The sequence below is a fragment of the Pollicipes pollicipes genome, unplaced genomic scaffold (genome assembly GCF_011947565.3).
Source record: "Pollicipes pollicipes isolate AB1234 unplaced genomic scaffold, Ppol_2.1 Scaffold_3087;HRSCAF=3621_pilon_pilon_pilon, whole genome shotgun sequence".
NCBI classification, from domain to species: Eukaryota; Metazoa; Arthropoda; class Thecostraca; order Pollicipedomorpha; family Pollicipedidae; genus Pollicipes; species Pollicipes pollicipes.
This window is the reverse complement of record NW_023596225.1, coordinates 32,660,437-32,669,028: the sequence shown is the minus strand read 5'-3', so window position 1 is coordinate 32,669,028 and position 8,592 is coordinate 32,660,437. Positions and strand designations below refer to the sequence as shown.

The 8,592-nt window shown below is 46.9% G+C and overlaps 1 long non-coding RNA gene across 1 annotated transcript; it reads right to left on the bottom strand.

The window, feature by feature from the left end:
- Nucleotides 1–224: 224 nt before the first annotated feature.
- Nucleotides 225–8,350, bottom strand: LOC119114888 (uncharacterized). The gene is made up of 2 exons (XR_005096085.1): nucleotides 8,242–8,350; nucleotides 225–655 (listed from the first exon to the last, which is right to left on the bottom strand). It is a non-coding gene; the product is annotated as an uncharacterized LOC119114888 (long non-coding RNA).
- Between the last annotated feature and the right edge of the window lie 242 nt (nucleotides 8,351–8,592).

The following is an 8,592-nucleotide window of genomic DNA, read 5'->3' as shown; positions in this document are numbered from 1 at the left end:
TTGGTGTCTCTTGAAAGGCTCGTCGTGCCCCGAAATGAAGGTTTTGATGTTCCTTCAACATGGGATTTTGGTGCCTCGAAAAGACACCGAAAACTCATGTGGCCCAAAGGGGGGAAGGGAGGGGGGCATGATCCCGACGTGCTACTCTGGATGCGTGCCCGCACAAGTTTGCGCGTCGACACACAATGAACGATGTTGTCTTTCGGAAACATAAAAAGAATAACATTCGGATATCAAAGTTTATTAATCTGCTTTAACTGAAGTCGCTACTTAACCCATTTTCAAGTGATTCCTTTCAAAGGCATGAAGTCACATGCTCAAGGTGTGTCAAAACCCACGTAGCATATCAAGAAAACCACAAGATAGGCTGACTAATTGCCGGATGAGTTGTGGTTAAACATAGAAAAGCATTCACGTTTAGAATACGTGACACCGCACGCTAAAGCCCTGCAAATGAGCGCAAGACATCCGGAGGGGAATTGCTCATCCAGTACCATGCTTCACCCCTGGTAGGGATAGAAACATCTGGATCCACAGCCGTATGGACAGCAGATCTTCCCCGGAAGGCAGTCTTCCTGCGTGTGGCAGTGAATTCCTTCTATGTATTCGCATGTCGTGATAATGCCCTCATTGGATGGGCATCCTCTCCCGCCAGCTGTGAAAAATAGGGACTTATCAGCAACTAGCAAGCGCTCATCAATGCTCTTTTCAATTGCATGGTTACGAAACACTTTGCAAAGGAGGACGAGCACCAAAACGCCGATCATAGCGTGCACAATACACAAGGAGGGAAAAGTATGTCGAACTTCACCTGCCTCAGAGGTGACATGTGTGGCACACGATCAAGTTGATGATCTCGGGTCCCGCCCCATGCAAAATGTGTGACGCGTTACGCACGTGACGGCGCGCACAAGTTGGCGCCTCAGGCAGCGACTCAGGGCACGTGTGTGCAGCACGAAACGTGACATGGGCCCAGCAAGGGGCACCAGCACTCTGATCTGCGGTGGGTCGTTCGAGGACGAGCCATTGGTCCCGTGACGGCAGTGCAACGTTGGCCACAAGCGACCGGCCCACGTGGACACCCGGGATATGGTGTCAATAACTACCGGTGGGGTCGAAAGCGAAAACTATGACACGACGGTGGAGTCATATTTCAGTTTTCTATATTACGTCAGAGTCCGAACCTGTCATGGCATGCAGGATATCACCGCCACCTTCCGCGCGTCCCCCTTCACGCCCTTTGATTGGGCCTCCATTTACCCCCGCGCCGCTGTGCGCATGAAGCCCACGCCCACACACCGCACAGGGGCTATGCATGCCCTGAGTCGGCGGGCTTCAGGTTGTTGGTTACCATCAACGCCGTCACAGACCGCTCGGTCTGCCCTTGCGGGGCCAAGCTGTGCCAGCTTTGGTGCAGCATACCGCCATTTGTGTCAATATCCAATGTCTGGAGGCCTGGGGAAGTCCAACCATCGCGGATCCCGTGAATGGCCATTTGGAAGGCAGTGTTTACAAAGTGCCCGTTGCGAACAGGGCGAGAGATTCGCTGCGAGAACAACATATTCTCTTTCGATAAAACGAGTTTTATTGGGCTGGCAGCGTAAGGTACATATGTTGAGTCTGAAAAGGACTGGAACACCCAGGGGATGAGGGAATTATCCACCGCCGGCCCTTGTTTCCATCCAAGACCCTCAAAAACACCAAACATTTCTCCTTTGATTGTAAGCATCTGATGTGTTCGAACCTGGAATTAAGTTAGGTGAGTGTAACGGGGAAAGTACATCGCACCCTGTGGATTAGGTGTGGTAATTGTATCATAATAAAAAACTAGGTGATCCTATTCTACTTATCTTAGGTGGAGTGATTCCATCCCACATGAATTAGGTAGCGTGATTCTATCGCATAAAAGTCTAGCGGCGATGGACACTGCGTAGTCCCACTGAGCCCAACATGATATAAAACATCATGATTATAGTCAAACAATGGAATTTTCTTCTCGTAGAAAAATTTTGCCATTCGAAGGCACAGAACTCGATTAAAAAAACCTAAAGTTGTAACCAGTTTGACATTTGCTGAAGATGCAGGGGGCCTTGTGGGATTTCGGCCACTTCAGTTTGAGGATCCTTTAGTTTCATCGGGAAGATATCTTCTTCTGTGCTACATGAAGGGATACATGTAGTGGGTATATGTGCACATGACATGCGTTTTTTCCAGAGATTAACTGATTTTACCATTCTGAGCCAAGAACTTCTCAACATATGCGGTAACACAAAATTGTAAAAGACGAAGCAGTTTTGGTTTTTAAATACTATCAAAGTTGGGCATGACAACACGACTGAAACGACTACCCACCGTTAACTTTTCAGTTGGTTAGCAGCAATGGCTAGTGTATTGTTCGTTTTGCTCACTTCACGACTCAAAACATAAAGCGCATACAGCCACATGTACAGATAACCGAGGCGAAACCACACTACCTTAATGCGGACATGTCTATGCCTCCCGAATAACTGATGACAAAGTTTAGTGAAATGTTTAGATAAAGTAAACAAACAGCTTCGATGAAAAAAGCATACTCGAGAAAATCATTCCGGCTCAAACTGCGTTTATTTTCGACACAAATGCAGTTTTAATTGTTCAAGGCGACCTATCAAGTTAACATTTTCACCCTCCTGGGGACTTCAAGTTAGTCGTGTTTTACAAAATGGGAATGTACCGGACAGCATTTCATTAACCGATTAAGCGTACACGCAACATCAGGCGTTTGCACTCCGGTGTCTTTATCATCACGAAAAAATATCACTTACGAAGCCCTTGCTGTGAATTCGCGCACAGATAGAATTGTCCGAAATCGCAGCAAGGGTTAAAAAACTCATTCCAATCGAGCAATGACGTATTGAAAAGTATGTTTGCTGTATGGAGGAATCATGTTGTCTAGACCAGTCTTTTACCACTTTTAAGTATAACGCAGAGTTACAGAAGAGCCTATTTCATCATATCTGATGCCTGCTTCAATATATTCAATTATGTAACATTTCTTTAAATTTGTTGAAAACTCAACAACTTCAGATTGAAGGAAAAACCGAAAGCGTGTTTTAACATAGTTGTGCTGCAGTGAGTGGTTGAACCAAAGCGTTACATCTGGAGAAGGATTAGGACGTTTGGATTGGGACGATCGGTAATAAGATCACGTGGTTCTATTTGGTTCAGTTGTCCATGATATCCTTGTTATTTGCACCAAACGTACGTGCGTCAAACAATTCTCTACATGGCGCTTTCTTACAAAAAGGTAGCCGGATTTTTATTTCACGATTTAAAGCTAATAAAGCAAACCATTATTACAGCTTTTTCCGGGAAAGTGCCTGGTATGATAAAATCACCCCACCTAATTCGGAGGCAGGGAAAACTCACACTTAACATTTTTTTTTGCATTTTCCGAGGCTTCTGGTTGATTCATCTTTAGTTGAACTTGGTGTGTAACCAAAAAAGTGTGCGTAATGATTAAAAAATGGGTGGTAATTGAAGCCATTGAATCCGCGCGTGCAGTGATGCGATTTCGCCAGGATCGTGGCGACGATTTCGATGACGGCGGGTTGTATTTGGCCCCGTTTTTCCATATTCCGACATGGCCGGCTTGCACGACGAATTCCGGCGCAACGTTGCGTCGCACACTCTCGTGTTGACCTCGTGAAATATAGCCGGTACACGAGTCGACGCGCTGAAACTAGATTCACGCCTCCACCGGCTCCGGTGGCCGAGGTGTGCCATAAAACGTGAAAAACGGTCTGAAACGGCAAAATCTGTCTTTACCGCCGTTGCGCACGTGGTACGTGGCACGTGTAGCTACGTATGTGACATCACGCGATTCCCTGTTCAATTGTCTGTCGAGGGGTACTGATTTCCCGTCGCTCCGACCCGCGGTTGCCAAGATGCGGCCGCGAATTCGAACGGCCGATCGCCGGTTTTTGTCGAGGTCACTTTTTCACGCCGCCCATGTAAAACCAATGAGCCAAAAATGCGCATTCCAACACGCGCCACGCACGATACGTTGACTCTACCGCTACGAAACTCGACTCCATACGTCGTCACGTGAGCACGTCCATCGTGTCGAAATTTCACCTTTAAGCGACCCGCCGTTTGACTTCCGCCACCTCCGCCTCCACAATGCAGAAGTGTTGCCACGTGCATTCTGTTTGAATTTTTTACAACGCTAAAATCGACAGGATGTGCTATTTGATTGGTAGTTAAACCCAAGTGAAATTTTCAAAACCAACGTTTTTGCTCATATTTCGGTTGATCTTGAACTGACCTTAAAAATTATAACACCGAACGGTGCTCAGTGTTAAGACGCTTTGTTTACTGTAGAGCGCGCCTGGTTTCAGGCAAAAAAAAAGAAGATTTTCCTTACATTTTGGTGCCTCTTTCGTCCCACTTCTCTTTGTTCTTTGCAATCGACTTTTCCTGTTATGATCTTTCATTTTTCTTTTAACGAAGCGTATCAGACTGTTAGTAATGTTCAAAGCTACACTTGGTCCCAAATCCATATGACATTAAAATCTAACGCTGTACCCATAAGACAGAATCAATAGCCCTATTTCTCGGAGAAGTAAAGAGGAGAAAGGAAACATAGATGCCTTGATATTTCGCCAACATGCCTTTATCGAAACGAATAGCAGCAGTGAATTAACAATTGTTGTTGCTGCTTTCACCATAAAATACAGATCGTAACAGCTAGCGGATACACGGTGCCATAATATTCACACACCTGAGGCCACAAGACACGCAATGGTTTGTGAGGTTAAAATAAAAAATCTTTTGAATACGGGAATGACATAAGTCCTTTACAGTTAACCCGATGCCCAATAACCAATTACAATAACCCAATGCCCGTCCCCACAACCAAAATGCCTGCCGCCCCACATGAGCGCCATAGAAGAGCGCCATCGTCGCCCTAAGGTAGCCTTCAAAGGAGTGTTGTCACTTGTCGATTAGAAGAGCCGCGTGCATCCGATGCCGGCTCCCTGGGTGAATCCTTGCATGACTGCTATGCGGCCTAAATTAAAAACTTGCTAAAAACAATCCAAACATTAAAGGCAGATCTTGCCTTTCATCAAAATAAAACGGACTAGATCCGATAAGGAAAAGAATGGGGTGGTGTATATATATGTATATATGTGTGTGTGTGTACGTGTATACAGGAGAGAGATAGAGAGAGAGAGAGAGAGAGAGAGAGAGAGAGAGAGAGAGAGAGAGAGAGAGAGAGAGAGAGAGAGAGAGAGAGAGAGAGAGAGAGAGAGAGAGAGAGAGAGAGAGAGAGATATATATATATATATATATATATATATATGCATAGGAGATAGTTATCGGGTGCTCGGTTCGGCCCCCGAATAAATTTCAAAAATTGACGCCCCTCATTCAGTACCCAAGATTCGGAAACCTCTCCATTTTTTGAGGGAGCAGTATGGTATCCAGAAGTTTGCTCGCGTCTTAGTCAACGCCTGGCTTCGTCACTTATCCCATAACCTACTAAACGACGTCGAATGCAACAGTTTCCAGTGAACGATATACGCATCAGTGTAGAAACTACGCGGTAGTCTTCCGAGAACCAATGGACGCAGCCGCATTTCTCACCGCAGACCTAGCCCGCGGCGGCATTGAGTCAGCTGACCTTTACCCGCCGCTCACAGACCGGCTCACAGACCGACATCCTGTCGTGGGGGCTGCCCAGGTGCTGCGTCACAAGAGGCCAGGTGGCGGGCGGTGAGTGACGGCCGGCAGAACAGCGACCTTCGACGGACCCGGATGTTTCGTGACCGGCTGTCACAGGGCATTACCGCAGGCGAAGCGTAACAAACGTCATCACATATGACATTACGGCGGTCGGACGTGTGGCGCCGCCCACCTTAGCACATATCCGTGTCTGATGTGCTTTATTCTGTTGCGTGTTTACTCGCCATGCCAACTGCGAAAGCTTCTAAAGGCTCAACCATGCTCCATGTAGGAAAATGCTACGGAAATTACACACCCGTAAAGCGATAGAACCCTCCTGTAGTGGCTCACAGCTTTTCACCTCATCAGTAGCTATGCTAGATAAGAAGCTAATAACACAGGATTAAGACAAGCGAAGTGCAGGCTTATCGTCAACAGGCACTCACTCAACTGCCATGTTTTACTCCTTTACCCCATGGCGTATGATCCATTTTAAGTACAGTTTACGCCCAGCTAGCGTGCAGTTTATCATCATCACATCAGCGTACAGTTGATCGGCAACTAGCTCGCATGCTGTTTTGGTTGTAGTGCTCCCTGAGAATTTGAATACATGATTGCGTAATCACATGGCTTTTTCTTGCAATGTTGCTTTATCGCAACAACCTCATCTCCCTCAATTCGATTCGATCGATGCCATATCTCGGTAATCAGAGCGGACAACCACGTGAAACTAACTGCACAATGCGGGTAAGGATGTTCTTATTAATAGACAACCTGAACACTGTTTAACTGGCGCGTGCGCCGGCAGTCGACCGAGAAACGACCAATGCCACCTTCTACCAACCTGACCTCGATTATAGCATGCTGTGGATGAACGATGACATGATGGAATGTGAAAACGGCATAGTCTAGTTATTGTGTCAAAAATGCAACGGCGATATCTGCGCTGACCAGATGCGCTCTGTCCTTTTTTTATCGCTGTAACTGAAAACGCAAACCACGCCACACTTGTCGACGTTGTCTCTTGAGGCTTGACTACAAGCCTAAGCGAACCAATTTGCAAGCAATCCCTCTTCTAAATTTATGCACAAAAGCCAAGCTACATTGACTTCTACCTGCTAATCTTAAGAAATATGGCTTTCCCAGCGCATCGCTACCACCCCTTTGTGTGGGTTTCCCAAAGCCTGCACGCTCTATGCACTCCTGTTTTGGCATCGCATGCAAGGGAAAACACTTCAGCCGGCAACAGAACAGCCCACTTGTCCCGTACCTAAAAACGCGTCAAGCTGTTTTGACAGAGTCACTTTCAACACAAAAATCAGAGAAAAGCATGAGCAATGATTGAATGGACCAGACAGAGAATTAGATTAAAAAAAAAACAGAGCTACAATTTGAGACATTACAGCTAAGCAATGTTTCAGTACTATCCCATGACGAAGAGTCTTGCCCCCAGCTCTTATTGCCCGCATTTGCAAATACGGAAAAGGTACTTTGAAAGCAGTACATGGTGAGTATTGCGGCATTATATAGACCATAGTCCTCGCATAGTCCTTCAATTACTTGGAGCTGTCGATAGTGGGACAAGTAGTGAGAGAAGTATGCTATTTGCTCAAGCATTGAAGAGCATCGGCTGTTCCGGTGATGGCGGCTGACAACTGACAGGCTAAAATTAACGACTTGAATATTCATATAGGCATCCAGCGGCAAACAATCGGTGTATGAGTTAAGTTCACCAAGAGGAATATCTTTTGTAACAACGATCAGGCAGCTGAAAGCAGGGACAGCGCAGCAGGGGAGGCAGAGGTAACAGCGAGGAAGAGTATTTGTTTTCTCCACCCCTAATTTTTGGGAGGCCTCTTTTTCTCCAACTAAGGGCATTGTAACTACACAGAGAGTACCGAAATTCAGATCGAGTGGGCCCCATTATGGAGATCGTTGGAAAGACCCCATTCTGTGCAAGAGAACGCCTGAAAAATCATGCCCATCCAACTTAAAACCCTTGGTGCCGCCTCTGCATGGTAGCGAAAAACGTGCATTCAAACTCAGATAAAATATTGCTGATTGACACCTCTGAAAACTAAATGCACAATGCCGCACTGAAAGTGACAGTCCAACGCACAAAATGACAGAACCCAGTCTGGCTGAGTGGGTGTAACCACTGGGGAGTGATAGGGGGGCATTTCAGACAAATTTTCTAGAATTGGTGGTTTTTCTCCTCCACTTTTGCTCAAAGAATGCACGTTTTGACTTCTTTTTATAGTTAAAACGCCATTTGCAGGTCAAATTGTCCCCCAGATTTCACTTTGATCTCTCCATTCAAGGTTTGTTCCAGGCCCGATTTGAGGGATGCGGCCGCCCCCTGGGCGTAAGTGAGGCTCGCAAACTGCCTTGTGTAGTCAGAATCCCTGCTCTTTCCAGGAAAACGAAATAAGAAAAACGACATTTTGATAGACACAATCCTTTCAACCCAGCCGAGTTTCCTTGAACATTCAGAGCGATGCAAATACAGCAGAGACACGAGCTGACAAAGCTTACTGGGCTGTTGGGAGGCCGAGCAGACGCTAGCCAGCGCCAGCAGGCAGACGATGGTCAGCACCGAAGCACGCATCGCTGGGAAGTGGCAGCTGTCCACGGCGGTGCCCCCCCCCCCCCCCCCCTCCGCTAGCTCCACCGTCTGCGTCAACCGCCCGCGGCAGGCATTACGCGGCGGTGAAGGTCAGCTGACGGCCGGCCCGTCACCTGGCGTGCTTCGGGACGTGCTCAGTCTCGCGGGCAGCGGGCTGACTGACAATGATGACTGGCTGACTGACATCACAATGATGGGCAAAACTGGTCCAAAAGTAAAGGTGTGAAGAAATTGTTATCACTTTGGTTATTGACAGATAT